The sequence below is a fragment of the Podarcis bocagei genome (assembly GCF_964188305.1).
Source record: "Podarcis bocagei genome assembly, chromosome: 2".
Classification (NCBI taxonomy): domain Eukaryota; kingdom Metazoa; phylum Chordata; class Lepidosauria; order Squamata; family Lacertidae; genus Podarcis; species Podarcis bocagei.
The window spans coordinates 24466633-24490867 of NC_138126.1; the positions used below are offsets into that span (position 1 = coordinate 24466633).

Genomic DNA, 24235 nt, shown 5'->3' on the forward strand with positions numbered 1-24235 from the left:
AAGACATAACATATTGTCGTCTTTAACCATTTAAACTTTGGTTTTTCCACTAATGTTATCCAATTTCATATATAATCAACTCTCATTGCTGGGGCTAACCTCTCAAATCATGCGGCATCTTATAGTTCATATAACTTATAGTACTTCTGTAAATAATCTTTAAACTTTTTCCAGTCCTCCTCCATTACTTCTTCTCTGAAGCAAAGTTCTTAACCTGAAGCACTATGACGCGGCAGCTAAAAAAGCCAATGCAATTCTGGGATGCATCAATAGGAGTATAGCATCTAGATCAAGGGAAGTAATAGTGCCACTGTATTCTGCTCCGGTCAGACCTCACCTGGAGTACTGTGTCCAGTTCTGGGCACCACAATTCAAGAAGGACACTGACAAACTGGAACGTGTCCAGAGGAGGGCAGCCAAAATGGTCAAAGGCCTGGAAACGATGCCTTATGAGGAACGGCTAAGGGAGCTGGGCATGTTTAGCCTGGAGAAGAGGAGGTTAAGGGGTGATATGATAGCCATGTTCAAATATATAAAAGGATGTCACATAGAGGAGGGAGAAAGGTTGTTTTCTGCTGCTCCAGAGAAGCGGACACGGAGCAATGGATCCAAACTACAAGAAAGAAGATTCCACCTAAACATTAGGAAGAACTTCCTAACAGTAAGAGCTGTTCGACAGTGGAATTTGCTGCCAAGGAGTGTGGTGGAGTCTCCTACTTTGGAGGTCTTTAAGCAGAGGCTTGACAACCATATGTCAGGAGTGCTCTGATGGTGTTTCCTGCTTGGCAGGGGGTTGGACTCGATGGCCCTTGTGGTCTCTTCCAACTCTATGATTCTATGATTCTATTTCTGTGTTAGCGGAGTCTGTAACCTGAAGCGTATGTAACCTGAGGTACCACTGTATCTTCCTTTAAGCTTTAATAAAATCTATTTTTAAAAAACTTCATTTCAAACTTAGGGATAAGGGATGGTTGCGCAAGAAAGTGATGTAGGTGTCTGATTAGTACAGTAGTTCTTCAGATTACAGGTGTGGGTGGCTCCACATTTGAACACATGTTGAGGCCATGTGCCAGTTCATACACTCATCCATCTCCCAAGACTTTAGCATGGCAGAGTGGGCCTATGACTCCCCTGCAATACACACACACACACACACACACACACACACACACACACAAAGACTTTTTGTGGAAAATGTTAGCTGTGTACTTCCCACAGGAAAGCTCACGGTACATTTTCTTTGAATGCCACCTTGACATATTAAACCACGCATTGCCGATTTGCTAGCCCACTCTTCCCTTTCCGATTCATCTTTCTTTTTATGGAAAATGACAACACCTGTCAACATAATGGTATGGATTGAGGGGGGGGGGTAGCAAAATATATATATATATAAAGAGTCCTGCGGCACCTTAAAAGACTAGCCCATTTATTATGGCCTAAACTTCCGTGGACTCAAAGCCCACTTTGTCAGATGCATTAAGTGAAATCTTAAATGGCAAGTGTATGAAGGAGAAAATGGTAAAATGTGGGGTGGATGGCAACGAGATGCAAATAACTGCAGCCAGGGATCATTAGAGCATTATGCTAAATGGGCACACCTTTTACAATAGCAAATTGGTGATAATTTACTCAGCGTTGCTGAGATGAATGTGGTTAATGATATAAGTCTACATATCTTTTTATTCATATGCAACATTATGCATTTTTAGAGGTGCTCAGTTTCTCCATGGCACCTTGCATAGGAGACTGGGCCGGTCACTGATATGTACAGTGGTACCTTGGGTTAAGAACTTAATTCATTCCGGAGGTCCATTCTTAACCTGAAACTGTTCTTAACCTGAGGTACCACTTCACCTAATGGGGCCTCCCGCTGCCGCCGGAACATGATTTCTTGTTTTCATCCTGAAGCGAAGTTCTTAACCTGAGGTACTATTTCTGGGTTAGCGAGTCTGTAACCTGAAGCGTATGTAACCTGAAGCGTCTGTAATGCGAGGTACCACTGTACTTAACCTAGTATGAATTCAAGGGATGAGGGGAGCATGGCACACAGTGGGCACCCCCAGGGCAGTTTTTGGGCGCAGATATCCAGGTCCCCAGAATGCAGTAGGGCTGGCTTACCACATTTCAAAGCCTCTTTAATAATACACAGGCACACATGTAACTTGCAACTTATGCACATTTAACATCTTCACCTTTTATGTGCCTGGCAATATTTTTTTTAAAGGGGGCGGAAAGGAGCCGTCCATCGGGGGGGGGGAGAGACTTTGGTAATCCCACCAATGTGTTTTGACTATATGTGATATTGGGGGGGGGGGCACCTGACCTGATCCTATCCATTGAACGAGGGCCTCATCTTGGGTGGTGATGGGCCTCCTCTTAAACTTGTTGTTGCTTAGTCGTGTCCGACTCTTCGTGACCCCATGGACCAGAGCACGCCAGGCACTCCTGTCTTCCACTGCCTCCCGCAGTTTGGTCAAACTCATGCTGGTAGCTTCGAGAACACTGTCTAACCATCTCGTCCTCTTCTCCTTGTGCCCTCCATCTTTCCCAACATCAGGGTCTTTTCCAGGGAGTCTTCTCTTCTCATGCGGTGGCCAAAGTATTGGAGCCTCAGCTTCGGGATCTGTCCTTCCAGTGAGCACTCAGGGCTGATTTCCCTAAGAATGGATCGGTTTGATCTTCTTGCAGTCCACGGGACTCTCAAGAGTCTCCTCCAGCACCATAATTCAAAAGCATCAATTCTTCGGCGATCAGCCTTCTTTATGGTCCAGCTCTCACTTCCATACATCACTACTGGGGAAACCATAGCTTTAACTATACGGACCTTTGTTGGCAAGGTGATGTCTCTTCGCCACGGCAAGGCAGTGATCCATGAAGGGGCCTCTTAAACTTACCTACGAACAAAACTCCTAAGCCTGGCTTGGCTGGAGAGCGGGGCGAACCCATGTGCTCCTGTCTTACCCTTTCTATGGCCCGGGGATTACTAAAGTCCCAGGCAGCGCGGTGGTCTCCTGGGTCCGCCTTATGTTGCCAAAGGGATCTCCCCACTTGGGTTCAGCGCTGTGTACCATTCCAGGCGGAGTTGTGGGGGTTAGAGAGAAGCAGCAGCTCTGGGGGCCTGGCTTGGCTTTTGTCCGCCCTTCATTCACTCTCTCTCCTCTTTTTTTCTTTGCAGTAGCCGCTCGCTCTCAGCAGGGGCTCCCTCGCCTTGCCTCCTTGTTTGCTTAGCGGCGGGCCGGCCGCAGAACTACTTTTGCGCACACAGCAGCCGCGTCGCCCTCCCGGGTTTTTGTGCGCGTGTGAGTGTGCGCGCCGCGCTCCCTTCCAAGGAAACTCGACGGATCGCTTGGGGCGCCCCGCGGTAGCGTGCCTGGAGGAGCCGTGCCTTTTCCGCGCAGCCCGATCGCCCAAGGAAGAGGAGGGATAACCGCGGGGGCTTGTTGACACAGGCACGATCCCGGGAGTTGGAATTCCCCCCACATACACACACCACACAAACACACACACACACCCTAGTGCGAAGGTGACGGGGGACCCTGGCGGCTGCAGCTGGTGCGGAAGAGTGCTGTGCGCGGAAGAGACTCTGCTACTTAACTGCTTTCACGTCCCTTATTATTGTCCTGGAGCAAGAAGGGAGAAGACGACTTGATCCAGCACCCCTGCTCTCTTCCGCCTCCTCCCCGGTGCAGTTTCGCCGGAGATGGCATTTTGGGTGAGTTGCTCGCTTGTTTTTTCCCCACCCACCCGCGGCTAAATTTGCGTTCTCTTTTGTTTGCACGCTCCCTCCAAGACCCGGTGGCTTCTGCCCGGGCTGGGAGAAGCAGCAACACCAGAAAAGAAAAGAAGGGAAAGTGAGCTTTTTGTGGTATGTGTGCTTAATATTTTTTGCATTGAGAATGGTGGAGAGGGGGATCGCGCAGAGCCCCCCCCGTCTCCTCCCCCCCCCCGTTTCTCATTTTCTGCACCTCGTCTTTCCAAGTTTTCCCCTCCGGCGCCCATTCATTCCCCCTACCCTCCCTTCCCTTCCCTTTCCCGGCGCAATCGAGGCGGCGCACGCGGCTTTTGAATGGAACTTTTCCACGCCGCGCAAAAGGGCATCGGGTTTGGGCGGCTTCTTTGGCCGGGTCCCTCGGAACTTAGTTGGGAGGCCTCCGATCTGGTTTGGGGGGTGGGGTGGGAGGCCGGCATCGCCTCCCTCGCCGGGCACTGAGGAGCGCTTGTCTACACATCTGTGTGTGTGTCTGTGTGTGAGTTGGCCGGCCGCTGCGTCCTCGGGAGAGCGAGGTGTGTTTACAAGGAGAGCCTCCGGCCTTCCAGAATGACCCTTTTATTCTTGCCTGCCCGCTCGCCTCCCCCATTTCGCTTGCAGCCCCACCCCGGCAGCCTAGCAAGAGGGGTGTGTGTGGGGGGGGAATAAGGGCGCATTTCTGCCACTTTTAAGCCTTGCCAAGGGAAGATGGGTTTGGCTGGACTTTTCCCTCCAAAGAGACCAGCAGTGATCCTTGGGAATCTCTCGGTTTCAGCCATCCTAGCCCTCTAGAGTGGCCCCCATCTCCCTGTCCCATTTGTCTGGAGGAGGAGGGGGGGGGAGGAAGGAGAGCCATCCAGCAGTGGCAGCAGCAGCAGAGACCCTTCCCCTCCGAGCACTGGAGGGCTGGACTTGGTCCCACCCCCCTCTGCCTCCTTTGTTCAGATGGAGGTGCTTGTTTGTCCCACTGGGAGCTCAGGAAGAAACATGAAACCTGCTTACCAGAAGGAGGGAGAAGTGGGGTGGATGCGGGGAGAGCCCCATGCTCCTCTCTGAAACCTGCCTATATTATGGGGAGTTGGGGGGCACGCAATAGGGAGGGGGAACAGAATAGCTGATGTACTTTTCTGCCCATGTGCGTGCTTAGGGGGAGAGGCTGAAGGACTTTAGAGAGGGAAAGCCCCGTTGAAGGGGAGACGGATGATAGCCCTGCAAAGGTTCCAGCGATTTTTGCTCTGTGTTTGGAACAGGGAGCGTCCCTCCCTGTGTACATTATTACACACACGCACACCCTTCTTGTGATCTGCTAGCAACAAGATTCACGGAGATGTTCAGTACAAGTGAAGAAGATCTCCGTTTGCACTCTCACCTCCCAACTTTTAGGCTAAGCCTTCCCAGATTTGATGGCGTGCAAGAACTTTGTCTGCAGAGTTGGCGGTTTCTGAGTAAACAAAACCCAACAACCACTTGCTTAAAATCACTTAATTGTTGGGTTTAGTTCCCCATTTGACCATCCTTTTGTACTCACCCCAATCAAAGAGGCGAATGGGATGATTCACCCTCTCTCCCCCTCTGTGCATGTTAATGAGGTAGTAAAAAATTTATGTACAGTTTCCTGGGCAAACGGTAGTTATTACATGGCAATTAATTCGGAATCAAGTCTGTGTGTGCTTTGTGAGCATGTTAGAAGTTGTTCATTTAAGACAGATTCATTTATTAACAGAGTTTATAATTCACACAGAGGATCTCCCCTTCTGGATTTTTTTTTGGGGGGGTCAGGATTGTGGCTTGGGTTAAACCCCTGACTCCTTCAGGCTGTGGTCCCAGTCCGGATCAGGTCCCCCCAGAGGCAGATGTTTATGGCTAAAAAAAGGGAAGGACACTTGCAGCTCCAAGCTGAGTGTTAGTATCATGTGTAGTTTGGTCCATGCAAAGCTCAAGCCTTCAGGCCAGTGTGACCCATCTAGTCCAGCATCCTGTTCTCACAGTGGCCAGCTAGATGCCTGTGGGAAACCTCCAAGCAGGACATGAGCGCAGCACCACTGCCCACCTGTGATTCCCAACAACTGGAATTCTGTGTCGTGCAGCCTCTGACAGAGCATAGCCTTTGTACTCATTCATCAGATGTCAGAATAACAAAGTGACTTTCTTTTTCTCTTTTAGCTTGTTGTTGTAGTATTTGTTCTCTTTTGTTTATTTGTGATGTTTGTTACGCTTGCAGAAAACCCCCCCAAAATATTATTTTTTAAAAAAATAAGAAAATGGTAAAAGCAGGCAGGGTCCTACTTTCCCCTGACCCCGGTTGAGGCTGCAATCCAAGCGCCATTTAACCTGGGAGTAAACCCCTTTGGGAACATAGGAAGCTGCCTTCTGCTGAGTCAGTCCAGTGGCCAGTTTAGCTCAGTGTTGTCACTACACAAATGGCAGTAGCTCCCCAGCCTTTTGGACGCTGGACAATCCCACTCTGGGGATTGAACCTGCGAGTTCCTGGAGGCTGAACCTGGGACTTGCTGCTGACAGGGCAGATGCTCTGCCACTCAGCAACAGCCCTTCCTCCCATCTGAATCCAGCAGAACTTCTGGGCTAGACGGGGTTGGGATTTCCCTGTAAAGGAGTCATTATTACCATTAGCGCACCCAGTGGGTATGTAATCTGTCAATACGACATTTCCTTCGGGAACGCTTTCCTTTCAGTTTGGAATAACTGGGCTTGTTTTCAGGGTGGGGTGGGTTAAGAAAACCAAGTATCCCCTTGCTGGGAGAGTTAGTGAGAACAGCTAGCGGTATTTTGCCTTCCCCACCGGCCCTCTAGCTACTGAATACAGTGGTACCTCGGGTTACATGCACTTCAGGTTACATACGCTTCAGGTTACAGACTCTGCTAACCCAGAAATAGTGCCTCAGGTTACAAACTTTGCTTCAGGATGAGAACAGAAATTGTGCTCCGGCAGTGGGAGGCCCCATTAGCTAAAGTGGTGTTTCAGGTTAAGAACGGACCTCCGGAACGAATTAAGTACATAACCAGAGGTACCACTGTAGTACAGAAAACCTGAGACGTGAGACCCCCCCCTTTTTAAAAAAACACCAATTCTTCCCCAAAAGGACCACTCCTTCTCCTGTAGCAATGTAGACTTGGGCATCTATCCTGACAATAAATATTACTAGTGTGGACTCATAGTACAAAATAATTGCCTTTCTTTGGAAAAGTTGCCAAACTTTGCTGCGGCTGACCCTGAGAGAGGGAATTCGTGCTTTGGGAAGGACAGCGTTATTAGCCGGAGCCTGCGCTGTGGGTGGGTTGCCAGGAGATTTCCTTTGCAAGTGTGTCAGATGCAAATCAGAAAGAGAGGAGGGGGAGCCTCAAGACTCTCTTCGCTAACAGCTGTGGCAGACGGCCACTTTCATCACCTTGCGCTGCCTGCAGAGGAGCAAATGTAGCACATTGTGGTGTGACCGTTTGCCAGCAGATGTCACCCCTTGCGCTGGAGAGAAATGGGAAGAGTCCCTGAAGATTTGGGGAGGAGGGGGGAGGCCTTCGCTCCCTCTCCTCCAGGCAGAGGCTGGGCTTGGGGCTTTGTTAAGCCACCGCCTTTTCTTTTAGGCCAAATCCTATTGTCGCCCCATCGGCTGTTGGGGGCATCTGCGCCCCAAGCCACTTAACTGCATTTCCAATCAAGCTGACAACGCGGCTGGGTCAAAAGTCCAAAAATAATGGACCACTTCCATGGGACGCTGTGCCGGGTTGACTTGGGGGAGAGGAAGGGACATTCCTTTAAATGAAGGACATCTGGCAACTCTGCTGCTGGCTGCCGGCTCTTTGATTTACTGGGGTCAAGTGGGTGGTGCCGAGATCTCGTTTCATTCGTTCAGCAGAGGCTAAGTCACCGGGTGCGTGGGTGTGAGAAGAAAAGAGCCCCAATATAACCATGTGTACAAATGAATGCTTTGGAAGACTATATTTGGTGCTGTGGTCTCCCTGCGTATGTTTGCAGTTGCAGAGGGTTGCCATGTTAGTCTCTTGCAGCAAGGAACAAGGCGTCCGTGAGACCAGGTTTTTCTAAGCAAGAGCCTTCATAATCTGATGTGCAGCATGGACATTGAAGGTTATGGATGCCCCATGCCTCCATCTGTCCAGCTTCTCAACAGTCCTTCACTGTGACGCTGTGGTCTAAACCACTGAGCCTCTTGGGCTTGCTGATCGGTGGAAGTCGGTGGTTCGAATCTCTGCGATGGGCTGAGCTCCTGTTGCTCTATCCCAGCTCCTGCCAACCTAGCAGTTTGAAAGCACGCCAGTGCAAGTAGATAAATAGGTAACACTGGCCGGAAGGTAAACAGTGCACTGAGGGCCTTCTCCCTGTGGGCCACCCAGAGTGGCTGGGAAAACCCAGACAGATGGGCGGGGTATAAATAGTAAATTATTATTATTATTATTATTATCTGTCACGGTGTCCCGTTGCGCTAGAAGCGGTTTAGTCATGCTGGCCACATGACCAGAAAGCTATCTGTGGACAAATGCCGGCTCCCTCGGCCTGAAAGCGAGATGAGCGCCACAACCCCATGGTCGCCTTTGACTGGACTTAACTATCCAGGGGTCCTTGACCTTACCTTTTACTCTGTAGTGTGATCAGGGAACACCCAATTGTTGGCTTATGCCTGCTTGCGATTTATTCATTTATTTAAACAATTTATACGCCACTTAACTACAGTAGCAGTTTACAAAGACACAATACAAAAATAAAATAAAACAATCAGTTAAAACACTTGCTGGAATAATGATGATGATGATGATGATGATGATGAAAATGATGATGATGATGGCACTGGAAGTTCAGTAGGGAGGGAACCTGTCTGACCTCAGCTGGAAAGAGTTCTGTAAAACTGGGCCCACAATACTGAGAGCACGACTCTGGTGCATCCAAGGAATGGGGGAGCGTTAACAGTGTTACTCCCTTGAAGACCTCAGTGATCAGGGCAGGGATATAAGGGATCAGGCAGTCCTTGAGGTATCCCGGGCCCAAATTGTTAAGAGCTTTGTAAATTGACCCAGGAACCTTGAACCTGGCCCAGTAACATATGGGCAGCCAGTGCAAACTTGAGCACATGATGGTTCAGCATCCGTTTGAAGATCTCCAGCAAGGGAGAACGCTTTCCCGTCTATTGGTTCCATTGTCATCCTGTTCTTACTGACAGATTGAGCGGGAGACTGTGCATGTTGCTGGACTACAATTCTCATCATGCCTGACCATTGGCCATGCTGACTGGGGCTGATGGGAGTTGGAGTCCAGCGACAACAGGAAGGTCATGAGGTGTGGGGTATACAATGCATCCATAGTAGAGAGGTAGAGAGAAGAATTGTTTCCAAAGTTGAGGTTAAAAAGGTGAAAGCTGGAAGACACATGCATGATGAGCCCGCATAGGTGGTTTACTAGCGCATGAATCCACAAAGGTTTAAAGGTAAAGGGACCCCTGACCATTAGGTCCAGTCGTGTCCGACTCTGGGGTTGCGGCTTTATTGGCCGAGGGAGCCGGCATACAGCTTCCGGGTCATGTGGCCAGCATGACTAAGCCGCTTCTGGTGAACCAGAGCAGCGCACGGAAACGCCGTTTACCTTCCCGCCGGAGCAGTACCTATTTATCTACTTGCACATTGACATGCTTTCGAACTGCTAGGTTGGCAGGAGCTGAGACCGAGCAACGGGAGCTCACCCCGTCGCGGGGATTCGAACCGCCGACCTTCTGATCGGCAAGTCCTAGGCTCTGTGGTTTAACCCACAGCACCACCCACAAAGGTTTATTCCTCCGTAAATTTGTTCCTCTTTAAGGTGCTGCAGGGGTCTTAATTTAATCATTTTGGGATACTTGGAGAAAAAGGGTAGCTGAGAGACTGGAGGTATTGGTGTGTGCATTCAAGGCCGACATCTCTGGTTGTCATCCTAAAAAGAAAATTACATAACATCTTTTTTAAAAAAAGCATGGACATTAAAGATTCATGGCACTTCTGGAGCCCTGGCACTGGAAGCAGCAAAGCCTTGTTTGTGCCGGAGAACTTTCACCTTCTGCAGGAAACCCAGGCCAGTTTCCCTTTGCATCGTTGGGTGGCCTTGAATGCTTTGGATGCTCTCAATGTTTGTAAAATAGGCCGCAGGCTACCCAAACACACGGCAGGTACTTGCAGCAGCTATCTGTATTGTTAAAAGTTCTGCCTTGCTTTCAAGGTGTACAAATGGCCTTGCAGAAAAGTAAAGCACATGGCAAGTTTGTGTGGGAAGGTTTGCAGTGGTTCTCAAAGGGTGTGGCAAGTGTCGCAGAAAGATTCATGGACAATTAAAGAAACATTTAAACATGTCAGTGCATTGTAATAGAGTACAGCATAGCATAGCATCAAAATAATTTTTTTTGGGGGGGGGAGGGATATACAACCAGAAACAGTATCTAAGCCTCTCTTCAAGAATATTGGCTATTCTGCTATGGTTCTCGACAATATATTGTTGTGAACAGGGATTTTCAACAAATACAAAAGATCAGAAAAGAGAAAGGCTTCTTTGTGTGAGGAGATGAGAGTTTGTCTCAAATTAGGCCTCACCTAAATGGGATTACCCGGCAAGAGCAAGCGCACACCACTCATGGAGTTTGTATACATGCTTCATATTTAAGAGGCTCATTTATAATTATATTTTGGGAATGATTCATGTTCTCATGTAGCTGTGTTGTTTTATACTTTTCTGGGTGTCCCATGATAATAATTGTTGTGTTCTGTGTTGTAAATCAAGCACGGCTAGGAGTTGCTTCTTTGTGTTTTCCAATGTATTTCTTATCAGTTACAAATTCAGTGAGCAAAGTTTTGTTCTGAAAGTGTGGCCCAGAGGAAAAAAAGTTTGAGAACCACTAGTCTAAGTACAGTGGTACCTCGGGTTACATACGCTTCACGTTACATAGGCTTCAGGTTACAGACTCTGCTAACCCAGAAATATCACCTCGGGTTAAGAACTTTGCTTCAGGATGAGAACAGAAATTGTGTTCCAGCGGCGCGGCAGCAGCAGGAGGCCCCATTAGCTAAAGTGGTGCTTCAGGTTAAGAACAGTTTCAGGTTAAGAACGGACCTCCAGAACGAATTAAGTACTTAACCTGAGGTACCACTGTAGAGGGGAAAGCTGAAAGTTTAGAAACACCATTGAGGAAGTTAGACCTCAACGGAGCGTTGAGGCAAATGTGATGGGGCACCCACTTGTACTTTGCTTACCTGTGTGCCTTGTTCACTCATAAAAAAGCAGGCAGTGAGGTGGGGGTGTTTATTTATTTATTGTCTGAAATGGGCGAGGCAAGGAAAAGCCCTCCTCAGCCCAAGAATGGGCCATTTTGGCCATGACTAATTCATGGGAGGTGGATGTGGGTGGCGCGGTGGTCTAAACCACAGAGCCTAGGGCTTGCCGATCAGAAGGTTGGCGGTTCGAATCCCCGTGACGGGGTGAGCTCCCGTTGCTCGGTCCCTGCTCCTGCCCTCCTAGCAGTCTGAAAGCACGTCAAAGTGCAAGTAGATAAATAGGTACTGCTCTGGACGGAAGGTAAACGGCTTTTCCATGCGCTGCTCTGGTTCGCCAGAAGTGGCTTAGTCATGCTGGCCACATGACCCGGAAGCTGTCTGCAGACAAACGCCAGCTCCCTTGGCCTATAGAGCGAGATGAGCGCACAACCCCAGAGTCATCTGTGACTGGACCTAAAGTTAGGGTTACCTTTACCTTTACCTTTAATTCATGGGCGCATTAAAATAGTTAGGGTGTGCTCCCAACTGATGCTCTGAGATAGCTCAGGCAGTAGAGCATGAGACTCTTAATCTCAGGGTTGTGAGTTCGAGCCCCGTGTTGGGGAACAGATTCCTGCATTGCAGGGGGTTGGACTAGATGACCCTCGTGGTCTCTTCCAATTCTGTGAAAAGTCCACAATACTGTGATATCTTGGGGAGGAGCTTCACATACTTTGCCTGGGGAAGACGAGTGTCTGAGACCCTGGAGAGCCACTGCCAATCAGTGTGGACAAAAACAACCTAGACAGACCAAGCATCCGACACTGACAGGTTCCTATGTTCATTTTGGTGCTTTTTGGGAAAGACTGACAATGGGGCTTCTGTTCATCTCCCACCTGAAACTCACAAGATGATCTCATTATGGCCGAAATAGCTCTCTGACAGCCAGCAGTGTTTCTGATTGAATGCCATTCCAGTGGCAAGCAAGGAAGTACTTGCACATGCAGAGATTAAGGGTTGCTTAAGTTTCTGATAGGGACGCTAAACCAAGGAGCCTAGGGCTTTCCGATCAGAAGGTTGGCGGTTCGAATCCCCGCAAAGGGGTGAGCTACCATTGTTCAGTCCCAGCTCCTTCCCACCTAGCAGTTCAAAAGCACATCAAAGTGCAAGTAGATAAATAGGTACTGCTCCGGTGGGAAGGTAAACGGCGTTTCCGTGCGCTGCTCTGGTTCGCCAAAAGCGGCTTAGTCATGCTGGCCACATGACCCGGAAGCTGTACGCCGGCTCCCTTGGCCATTAAAGTGAGATGAGTGCCGCAACCCCAGCGTCGTCCGCGACTGGACCGAACGGTCAGGGGTCCCTTTACCTTTACCTTTACCTTTATGGAAATGAGGGACATTCCAGAATCAAATCAAATCCAGAACCCAATCACAGGACAAAGAACAGAATCACAGAAGGCAGCAGATGGAAAGCACCTGCCAGTCTGCAGTAGCCAGAGACGTGATGGGAGGCGTTCTGTTGCACAGTTTGCAATATCCTTTGCTAAATTCATCACTCTTATCCCGTAGCTATCATCCTTTATCTCCTTAAGCCTCTGCTGTGGTTCCCTCTCATTTTTCTACATCAGCCACAAGCTCCTGGCACCAGTGACAAAATGAATCACAGTAAGGTGTTTGTGGGAGCTGCTCGTTCCAGGTGAAGGAAGTGTGTCAAAGAAGCCAAATACTTTATATTTGATCTCCAGTACAGATAATGCATGCAGAAGATCTGGGAATGTCTCCTCTTTCTCAGCTACCAAATGCTTGCAAGGGTCTCCCTGATGACTTTATGATGAAGGTGTGTTATCTGCATTTGCAGCAATTCCTTGTTGCCAGCGTGGACTTGATCAGTAAAATTAGTTTTGTGTTTTGCGAGAAATCTGTATTAAGTTGTTCTCGCTGCTGCACAAACGAACGCGCTCTCTCTCCATCTGCAAATTAGCCAAACAGGTTAATAATTTACCAGTCCCCCTCTTCCTTCCCTCCACATCTGTTGTAGTTTTGTAAAATCTCATTTGGGAAACAGCTTTGTTAAAGATCGCCCTCCCCTTTTCCCCATAGCACACTGTTAATCTCCTGGGAGAATGTGCTGGCATGGAAATCTTTGCAGGCTCCTTTCTGCTGCTCATTTTGGCTCCGGCCAGAGTCCCTCCTTCTTTCCCTCTCTTAGTTCTCTAACAATGCCCGGGGTGCCATATTCTGGAGCCAGACTAGGAGAAAGATGGAGCACAGAAAGTCCAGGTTGGAAAGATGGATGGAAGGTTGAGTTAGCCCCTGTGTGGGGGCAGGTAGGAACTAGACTGAAAAGGCAAATGAAGAAGGTATAAAGGTTATTTATTATCTTAGGAAGCTACCTTATACCTAGTCCAACTTGTTGGCATCTGTCTGTCTCAGAAGACAATGGATGAGTGTGCCTTTGATGGGGAAGTCAAACCATTGGAGGGTTACAGCGCATTCTGTGGTTGTAGAGACTGATATGGGAGAGACATACAGTGGTACCTTGGGTTACAAGCACCTTGGGTTACAAACACCTTGGGTTACAAACTCTGCTAACCTGGAAGTAGTACCTCGGGTTAAGAACTTTGCTTCAGGAGGAGAACAGAAATTGCGTGGCGGCAGCAGCAGAAGGCCCCATTAGCTAAAGTGGTACCTCAGGTTAAGAACGGTTTCAGGTTAAGAATGGACCTCCGGAACAAATTAAGTTCGTTACCAGAGGTACCACTGTATTGTCCCTCACAAATCCTCACATTTCCCCAACTTCCTTTTGGCAAGGAATAACAATAAGACTTTAATGGTGGTTTAAGTTTGTAATGTTAAGTCTGCATTGAACAACAATGAGCATATGATGTTTCCTTTGGGCCTTCCAGAGTAGTACTGCTATCTGAGAGCCTTGGGGGTGGCTAACCTTTGGTCCAGGGTTGTCTTTACCATAGGCGCCAGGGGTGCTGGGCACCCGGGCGCTGGGCTCTCTAGGGCGCATGGCTGAGAGTCCGGGGCCCGAGAGTTGGAGTCTGGGGAAGAGCCTGCCCGTCGGTTGGAGCGCCATGGTGGGCCCTTCTGCCGTGGTCGGCTCTGCGCCGTGAGTTCAGGGGTGAGCGAGCCAGCAAGGTGCTGAGGCGGCCGGCTGGCTCTGCCCTTCTGTGTGCCTGGGATTGGTGTAGGTCCATGGAGAGGCCCACCCAGCGCACACTGATTATGCCATGAGGCGCACGGCTTTGCTCAGCCACCGACACTGACGCCTTGGGCTGGTTTGTTGCACTACGCTCCTTATGTTTCCTGTTTTCTTTTCCTGAGCTGAGATAATCATGGTGTCAGCTCCCTAAAAAAAGGTTGACAACTCTGGGGAACCTTTCTTTAAAAAGCTAAACAACTTTGGGGTTCCCCCCCTAAAAAATGTTGACAACTCTGGGCAATCTGGGGGGGGGGGCGTGCCGGGCAGATTTTTGCACCCTGGCGCCGCATATGCTTAAGACGGCCCTGCTTTGGTCTTCTAGAGATGATGTTGGACTACAAGTCCCATAACCCCCCAGCTATTGACCTTTGTTCCTCAGCCCTTCTCCTTAACTAGAGATGGTGTTTCATGTGAGGCTGTTAATGTAACCAAAAGCAGTAATTTCCAATTTACTGTGATATATTTTATTACGGAAGTTTCAGACAACGCAGTCACAGTGTCAGGGCTGGTCCAAGACATTTTGCTGTCTGAGGTAGAGGAGCAAATGGTGCTCCCCCATCATAGTGCCCTCCCCTTTTCTCTCCTGTCATGGTGCCTAGTGCCAACGGCCCATCAAGTTGTTTCCCCCTCTTTTTGTGGCACAATCCCACAAGTGCCTCTCCACCTCTTTATGGCAATAATAAATTTGTGCTTCTTTTAATGACAACCCAATTTCTCCCCCTGAGGCATCCACCTCAGTCTGCATAATGATAGGGCTGGCCCCATACTGGGACAACTGTTCTCGACTCTGACACCTTCCTGTTCCCGCTTCAAAAGCCACCCTTTTACTATGGCAGATTTTGCTTCAGAGCTCAATACATACAGTTACAAACGGCCTCCCCTGGGGCTCTGGTTCCTCTCAGGAGTTAGCAAAGTCAAATACCTCTCATCAACGATTTTCATGAGTATGCACTACAAAAAAGCTATGTTTTCTTCAACTTGTAATGGAGTTGATGTAGCCTTTAAAAAGGACCTTAATTGACACGTATACTGTATGGTGTTTTGGGGTAGGGTTATTTTATTTGTTTTATTGTGTTGTATTGCATTTCTTTATATATAGATATAATTCACCCTGGTACCTTATGGTCAAGGATGAGTAACAAATATAATAAGAATGATGGTGATCCTAACCCACAGCACACACTTGGTAACAAGGCACAGATTTACAGATGTTCTGCCAACTCCTTTCCTTGATGGGCTTGTGTACTTAGAATTCTATGACTTGAAAAGTTCAAGGTGTCTTTCATGCCAGAGCTGAAAGATGTGCTGCTAATGAGACAATTAAAAGAATAAAACACAAACTCAAGGTCAGATAAAACGTGCATTCATAGTCCAATTTTAAATGTCTTGTGGAGGGGAAAGCTCTCATGGATTTTTCAGCTAGCCTGGCTAAAGCCAAGTACTTATACAGCACAACCCTGTGCGTGTTTACTCAAAAGTAATTCCCACCTCTTGTTTGGCATCTGGGTAAGGGCCAGCTGAAACTCACGGGCACCAAAAGTGGTCTACCACAAGACCGCAGCAATTTGGGTATTATGATCCCAGGTCATTTAGAGCTTTATCAGTGAGACCTGCAGCAAAATGCAGCATGGAGTTCCCCTGTTTAAGCCAGCCATGCCCTTTTGCAGGACACTCCATTCCATTCTCCCGCTTTTGCCCCTATCCTTTTGTGAAGCTTGGGGTTCCTCAGGCGTGCTAATTCATAGAATCATAGAATCATAGAGTTGGAAGAGACCACAAGGGCCATCGAGTCCAACCCCCTGCCAAGCAGGAAACACCATCAGAGCACTCCTGACATATGGTTGTCAAGCCTCTGCTTAAAGACCTCCAAAGTAGGAGACTCCACCACACTCCTTGGCAGCAAATTCCACTGTCGAACAGCTCTTACTGTCAGGAAGTTCTTCCTAATGTTTAGGTGGAATCTTCTTTCTTGTAGTTTGGATCCATTGCTCCGTGTCCGCTTCTCTGGAGCAGCAGAAAACAACCTTTCTCCCTCCTCTATGTGACATCCTTTTAATTCCTTCCTCCTGTGCCATTATACATACAACAGGTCAAAATAAGCTCTTTGAATTGTGACTAGAAAACAAACTGGAAGCCAGTCAAGAACTTTTAACACTGTTGAAAAATGTTCAGAATGGCAGGACGCAGTTAACAACCTGGCTGCTGTTCTGAAGCAGTTGTAGTTTCCAAGTAGTCTTCAAAGAGGCTCAAGTGATTCACAAGTGTTTTCTTGTAAACCTGCCCATTTCCTCAGGCTCTGGTGGGTGAATACATATTTTGAAAGACGTAAAACCAGCACCTTAAAATGCAATAAAACAGATTTTAAAATGCAGTGCTAAAAGCTGCCCTCCACACCAAAGGGCAGCCGGTCGAAGTGCCTTAAGTTGCTTCTGCAAAAGGCTTGGGCCTTGGAAAGACTCCTGAGGAAGATCCCTCATACTTGTTGCATTGGGCCATCAAACCCAGCACTCTGCCTCTGATAGCAACCAGCCTGAAAACCCCCTGTAGTTTCCTCTCAGCCTCTGGTGCTCCAGGGATGGGGAACCTGTGGTCCTCCAAATGTTGTTGGACTAAAACTCCCATCCTCCTTGACCATTGGCCATAGTGGCTGGGGTTGATGGGAGCTCTGGTCCAATAAAAGCACAAATAAATACAGTGGTGCCTCGTTTTTTAGTGTCTCGGAAGCCTTTCGGTTTTCTAACGCCGCAAACCCAGAAGTAATTGCTTCCGTTTTCAAATGCGCCTCAGAAGTTGAACGGCTTCTGCTGCGTGTATTTCAATTTTTCCAATTGAACTTGCAGCCAGCCCTTTGCGCCCTGTTTTTTGAACGTTACGGAAGTCGAACGGTCTTCCTGAATGGATTACGTTTGAGAACCGAGGTACCACTGTAGTTAAAACAGAATCAGCGAAGCAATAACCCCCTCTGCCACAAACACATTTAAAAAGCTGTAGAATATTAATCAGCCAAAGGCCTGGTAGCAGAGGAACGGGTTTTTTTTGCCTGGTGCCTAAAGATATGTAAGGAAGGCGTCAGACGAACCTCCCTGTTCACACTTAAACTAAGAGACCTTGGTAGTACTGTCTTCCCTAAGGCCACATTCACAGCAAACATTTAAAGTGCTGTGATACCACTTTAAGCAATCGTGGCTTCTTCCAGAGAATTCTGGGAAGTGTAGTTTGTTTCGGGTGCTGATTGTTGATAGGAAGCCTCTTATTCCCCTGGCAGAACTACAATTCCCAGAATTCCCTGGGAAGAGGAATTGACGGTTCAGTCACTCTGGGAATTGTAGCTCTGAGGGGTCTCCTGACAACTCCAGGCACCCTTAACAAACTGCAGCTGAACTGAAGCCACGACTTTTTAAAAGCAGCTTCAGATGTATGGCATGAGTGTGGCCTGCCTTTGTGGAGCATGCTTGTGTGTCCGCATTTCATTTTCCTTTAAAGCCAAATAGGAACACTTATCGCTTCTGTGCCCCACGCTCAATAGCAGCCAGAAATTATACTCGTGAGGAAGGAAAGAGGACACAGAACATAGTTTTCCCACCTGCCAGGAGCACCGGCTCGTCATCTGATTCCGGCAATTGGAGGCATTTACAGCTACGGCCTAGTCGCTTTGGCACATGCACCCATGTTAATGTGAGAGGAGAGGTTGCTGGGGCGGAAAGCAAAACAACGCAGGATGCATCATGCGGGAAATTGGTGCCTTGGGGGCCTGGAGGAGAAAAGCTGAAGCAGAATAATGGTTTGAGGGTACTGGTGCTGCTACCTTGTTAAAGCTCAGCAAGTTTTAGCTTGACCTGGATGGGAGATGGCAGCGGAGAGCCCCAGGTAAGCTTCTGCGAGCTTACTGAAGTGCCGTAAAATGTAAGTGTAACAAAGTAGATTAAAAAACTTATTTCTGAGATTCTGAAATTGGGCAATCAGTCTCTAATCAGTCGTAGTTAACTGCTGCTAGTAGTAGTGCAATTTCGTAACCACTAGTAGATGGTGAATTTGGCCTTTTTAAAAACATTTATGCCATATATTACCCACCCTTCCTCCAAGGAGTTTGTGGTAGCATGCATAGTTCTTCCCTGCCTTGTTTGGCCTCACGGTAACCTTGCAATATAGGCTATGTCTAGTTAGCTTGATAGCTGAGCAGGGTTTTTGAACCCTAGGCATCTTGTATAAGCCCTGACCAGGGGTAGGCAACCTAAGGCCCGGGGGCAAGATGCGGCCCAATCGCCTTCTCAATCCGGCCCACATACGGTCCAGGAATCGGTGTGTTTTTACATGAGTAGAATGTGTCCTTTTATTTAAAATGCATCTCTGGTTTATTTGTGGGGCATAGGAATTCATTCACCCCCCCAAAAAAAAAATATAGGCCGGCCCACCACATGGTCTGAGGGACGGTGGACCGGCCCACAGCTGAAAAAGGTTGCTGACCCCTGATCTAGACTATAAGCTGCGCTTAGCCTCAGTTGGCTGTGTTTGGTCGTCATCTGCATGTGGGCAGGGTTGTGATGGGAACAAACCTATGTGAGCCTTTGACTGGCTGGCGACTCCCCTCTCCACTGCAAAGGGAACACTGGAAGCTTTCCTATCCTTTTCACATAAATCACCGCTCACGGTGCGGTCCGAACCCTACGCTATGGTTAATCTGAAGTGTGCTTTGTTGGACATGAGCCAGCTTCAAACTATGGGTTACAGTGGTACCTCGGGTTAAGAACTTAATTCGTTCCGGAGGTCCGTTCTTAACCTGAAACCGTTCTTAACCTGAGGTACCACTTTAGCTAATGGGGCCTCCCGCCGCCGCTGCGCGATTTCTGTTCTCTTCCTGAAGCAAAGTTCTTAACCCGAGGTACTATTTCTGGTTTAGCGGAGTCTGTAACCTGAAGCGTCTGTAACCTGAGGTACCACTGTACAGTCATACCTCATGTTACGTCCACTTCATGTTACGTTCTTTCAGGTTACGTCCCGCGGCGACCCGGAAGTACTGGAAAGGGTTACTTCCGGGTTTCACCATTCGCGCATGCGCAGACGTGCAAAATGACGTCATGCGCAGAAGCGGCGAATGGCAACCCGCGTGTGCACAGACATACCACTGCGAGTTGCGTTCCTTTCATATTGCGAACGGGCCTCTGGAACGGATCCCTTTCACAACCAGAGGTACCACTGTATAAAGTTTGCTTGATTCAACCAACTCCAGTTAAGATTAACCGTGGTTTGTGGTAAAAAAACTGCTGTTGGCATCTGTCTGTCTTGAGAGACAGTGGAGTTCGTCTCTGGAGGTGAAGTTGGACCTCTGTGTTAGCAGCACCGAAGTGACCAACCTGGGGCTAAAGCCTGGGCAGTGTGTCTAGAGGTCCTGGGCTGCCCAGATGACAAGACACCCACTATTGGCCTTGCTAATGTGGTCCAAGCAGAGCAATATGTTTGACGCCAGCTTGGCTGCAGGAGTTGCTGGAAGGAGGTATCTAAGGTGTCTTGGAGACTCCACTCTGGATTCATGTACAGTGGTGCCTCGCAAGACGAAAAGAATCCGTTCCGCGAGTCTCTTTGTCTTGCGGTTTTTTCGTCTTGCGAAGCAAGCCCATTAGCGGATTAGCGCTATTAGCGGGCTTAGCGGATCAGCCGATAAGTGGCTTAGCGGATCAGCTGATAAGCGGCTTAGCGGATCAGCTGATAAGCGGCTTAGCGGCTTGGGGGAAAAGGAAAAAAACCCCGCAGGAACTCGCAAGACATTTTCGTCTTGCGAAGCAAGCCCATAGGTAATTCGTTTTGCGAAGCACCTCCAAAACGGAAAACCCTTTCGTCTAGCGGGTTTTCCATCTTGCGAGGCATTTGTCTTGCGGGGCACTACTGTAGGGTTTACTCCTCGCAAAGATCTCCCTCAAGGCAGCATAGGATAAGAGTTTTCCTTTTTCTAGATGGGCTACCTTCTCAGGTTGGCAAGCCCCACCTGCCCCTTACTTCCCTCTGCAGCATGTGCAGAAAATGCCGTCTTGACCGTTCAACCCACTTTTGGTCTCGTCCGCTTAATCCCCCAGTGCCTGTCTTTGCATACAGGGGAAGTCCATTCATTGAGGGTTTGAGACTCATTGGCTACCCTCACCGGTCGAAGCCATTCCTGGGGTGTGGCCGCTGTCGCATGCTGACAGCTTCTGTGCGCCACAGGTGAGAGCTGAGGGGCAAGGTGTGGACAAAAGGTGAGAAAACTACCCCAGAAGGAGCACAACGTGTCTCCCACCAGAGATACTAAACGGGCTTAGTGAAGCGCTTGGCAAAAAGAAAAGGTTATGTATGAAAAAGAAGCAAAATGGCAAGAAGAGAAGATTTGAGAAAATGAAAGCTGAAGATTCTGAAAATTATGCAATTAAAAAACAGATTGAGATCTTGCAAGAATTTTGAATGATGATTCCTGATTGCCAACGCAGATTAGAAGCTGCACGTGCAGATCTTGCCCAGCTATTAGAAAATGGAAAAGAGTTGGGAGAAGCTGAAGAATATAAAGAAGCACGTTCGGTACTTGAGTCAATAAAATTAGAAGCCTAGATAGAGTAGTGAAAAATCAATGTACGCTTTGGGTCCATTGTTACATTTTACTAATGTTTGACCACTTCTGTATTTTTTAAAGTAGTGTTAGGAATGATGATGTGCTCGATAATGAGCTCTCGGATTTGAGTGCTCTGTAGACTGATGTTGTTGTTTAGTCGTTTAGTCGTGTCCGACTCTTCTTGACCCCATGGACCAGAGCACGCCAGGCACTCCTGTCTTCCACTGCCTCCCGCAGTTTGGTCAAACTCATGCTGGTAGCTTCGAGAACACTGTCCCACCATCTCGTCCTCTGTCGTCCCCTTCTCCTTGTGCCCTCCATCTTTCCCAACATTGGGGTCTTTTCCAGGGAGTCTTCTCTTCTCATGAGGTGGCCAAAGTAGACTGATAGCTGTGGTCTTATATATACAGTGGTACCTCGGGTTACATAGGCTTCAGGTTACATACGCTTCAGGTTACAGACTCCGCTAACCCTGAAATTGTATCTCGGGTTAAGAACTTTGCTTCAGGATGAGAACAGAAATCGTGCTCCATCAGCGCGGTAGCAGCAGGAGGCCCATTAGCTAAACTGGTGCTTCAGGTTAAGAACAGTTTCAGGTTAAGAATGGACCTCTGGAACGAATTAAGTACATAACCAGAGATACCACTGTACTAGCCTTTTGCGCTCTTTAACTTGTCTGATGTTCCTAACCCTTCTTTTAGACTTTCTTAGCTTCTTTTGGATGCTTATGGACACACACACACACACACACACACACTGTTTTAACTGCTTTTAGTTTTTTAAAAAACAAAACAAAATGTGTTTTTTGTTTAGATTTTAAATGATTTTAAACGATTGTACCCCTCCCTCCTTATGCTGGTCCACGGCCGTAATAAAGATTTGTTGTTGATGTGCTCAAATGATCTGTACCTTTTTTTTTGAAAGTTCTATTTTTATTTTGTATTTTGTGGTTTTATATCTTGATTTTATTCTGTGAACCACCTTGAGACCCCTGGATATAGGGCGGTATATAAATTCAATTAATAATAATACCTCTCCCCTAACACCCCTAATTACAGTGGTACCTCGGGTTAAGTACTTAATTCGTTCCGGAGGTCCGTTCTTAACCTGAAACTGTTCTTAACCTGAAGCACCACTTTAGCTAATGGGGCCTCCTGCTGCTGCCGCGCCGCTGGAGCACGATTTCTGTTCTCATCCTGAAGCAAAGTTCTTAACCTAGAATCATAGAATCATAGAGTTGGAAGAGACCACAAGGGCCATCGAGTCCAACCCCCTGCCAAGCAGGAAACCTGAAGCCCTATTTCTGGGTTAGCGGAGTCTGTAACCTGAAGCGTATGTAACCCAAGGTACCACTGTAACTAAACTGTAGTTATCGAAAATGGTAGTGAAAGCTTCTGAACTCATGGCCAGGCAGGGCGAGGACAGTGGGGATTGTGTGAGCCTGAAACATGCACAGGCTCATTCCCACTACAATAACCCAAGAGTGGGGAACCTGAGACCTGCATCCCAGTCTAGGCCCCTCTTATCAGACTCTCCATAGGCCACACCCCTGTATCATGCCCTCCTTTCGTACTTTTTCCTGGGTTGGGACATGTCCTTGAATAATGAGAACACCCTTTTGCTTGCTTGGATGGATGGAAATGTGTGCCTGTAGAAACCTCTGACTTTGGTGTGGCTGGAATGTAGCCTCCTGCGAGGTAGAAGTCGCACCCATCCCTCTTTCTGCTTTTGCCTATGGCCCCACCCATCACTACATCCAGACCCCAGAAGGTCCCCCAGGAAAAAGGTTCCCCAAACCCTGCAAGAAGAAAAAAACATGTTTTATTGTTCTAGTTACAGGTAGGTAGCCATGTCGGTCTGTCGTAGTCGAAACAAAATGAAAAAATTTCAGTAGCACCTTAGAGACCAACTAAGTAGTTATTGGTATGAGCTTTCGTGTGCACGCACACTTCTTCAGATATGTTTTATTGTGATGTCTGGAGGCGGCCCGAAGCTGTAATGTTTCACATCAGAAATGGCACTTCCTTTGGCTTCCTAAGGGCCCTTCACCATGCAAGGCGTTTACGTCCTCAAAATTGTCCCTGCATTGTTTCAGCTCCTGACGCCTCTTGATTTCCAACCGAAGCAACTGGCGCCTTGTCAGCTCGGGCTGTCAGGTGGGGTTTCGCTTGAGGCTGGAAGGAAGCCTTAATGCATAAAATGGGCCGACATGAATGGAAACACCTGCCTCACCCACTGATTGTAGGGATATGCTAGTAGCAAGGTCTGCTGTTGCTGCATTTAGTGTAAAAAACTAAGGGCAGGAGGGATACCTGTGACAGCAGATGATCTTCCAAGGGCCACCTGGCCAGTGCAGAGCTGCTGTCGCTATCTGTCCAGCATATGGCTTAAGGCAATGTACAGCGTATAATTTAAAAAATAGCTAAAGAACAATAAAAAACATAAAAGTGGCAGAAAGTGAATTTAAGAACAAAGCAAAATCACCACCCATGTGACCAATCCTCATTTGTGACTGATCGCAAGTGCCAGATCATCTTGGGTATATACATATGCCCTGTGTTTGTGATTCTTAAAGCTCCCATAGCTATTCTTTTTAATCCCTCCTCCTTTCTTGGCTTTGCCTTTAATGTGTGCCTGTACTTGTCCAATCCTCCCTCTCTCCCTCTTCCTCTCTGTCTCCTTAATGCAGAATTTTGATGTTAAGGAACTCAGGGCACAGAATTTCAAACAGCCCTGAGCCCTCAAGTTTACAGCTGCAAATCCGACTGGCAAAGTGAGCCTCCTTTGCGGGTCCATCACCCATTTCCAGATTGCTGAGGCTTTTTCATTTTTATAATATCTAAAAATACCTTCATTGTCACTAGCACGGGATTGCTTTATTTTTTAAAAATATGCTCCTTTACGTAGCTGTCTTTTTAAATAGAAAGTTAAGAAAAGAAAAATAAGGTGCTTTGGGTGGTTGTGGGTTGTTGTTTTTTTGAAAAAATGGTGGTGGTGGTGGTGGCTTTAAAGTGTTACTTGGGACACTGCTGAGCCAGGTTTGGTGACGTTGCTGGTTTTAATTTAGTTCTGGGTTGTTGTTTAATTTAATGAACGAAAGCTTCCCAGGGGGTACAAAGATCCCCTCGCGATATAAGCACGATGTGCTGTTAAACATGTTCTTGCCGTAACTGCCTGCTGTGCCGCCATGCCAGGCTGTGGGCCTGGGACAGGTGGGGCCTGGGTAATTAAATGTCACGACACCCCAAGGAACCTTCTTACACAGTCCTGTCTCCCGCCTTTCTCAAAAGTTTTACGTAAACAGGGCACAACCCTGCTATTAGTGGGGCTTGTTCTGAGTTGTTCCCGAGGGATGGGTAAGGTGCTCTCTTCTGCACAGGTTTGGGGACAGGGGGCGGCTTCTGTGGAAAGATGCTGACTGGAGCCAAGACGGAGTGGTATTATTATTATTATTCCACTTG

General features: G+C 47.9%; 1 protein-coding gene across 1 annotated transcript in view; it reads left to right on the forward strand.

The window, feature by feature from the left end:
* The first annotated feature begins 3201 nt into the window (after nucleotides 1-3201).
* PLXNB1 (plexin B1) overlaps nucleotides 3202-24235 on the forward strand; it is a 144284-nt gene continuing 123250 nt past the window's right edge. Inside the window, exon 1 of the mRNA XM_081183746.1 lies at nucleotides 3202-3715. The gene's annotated coding sequence lies outside the window, so the exon portion shown is untranslated. The remainder of the gene's footprint in view (nucleotides 3716-24235) is intronic.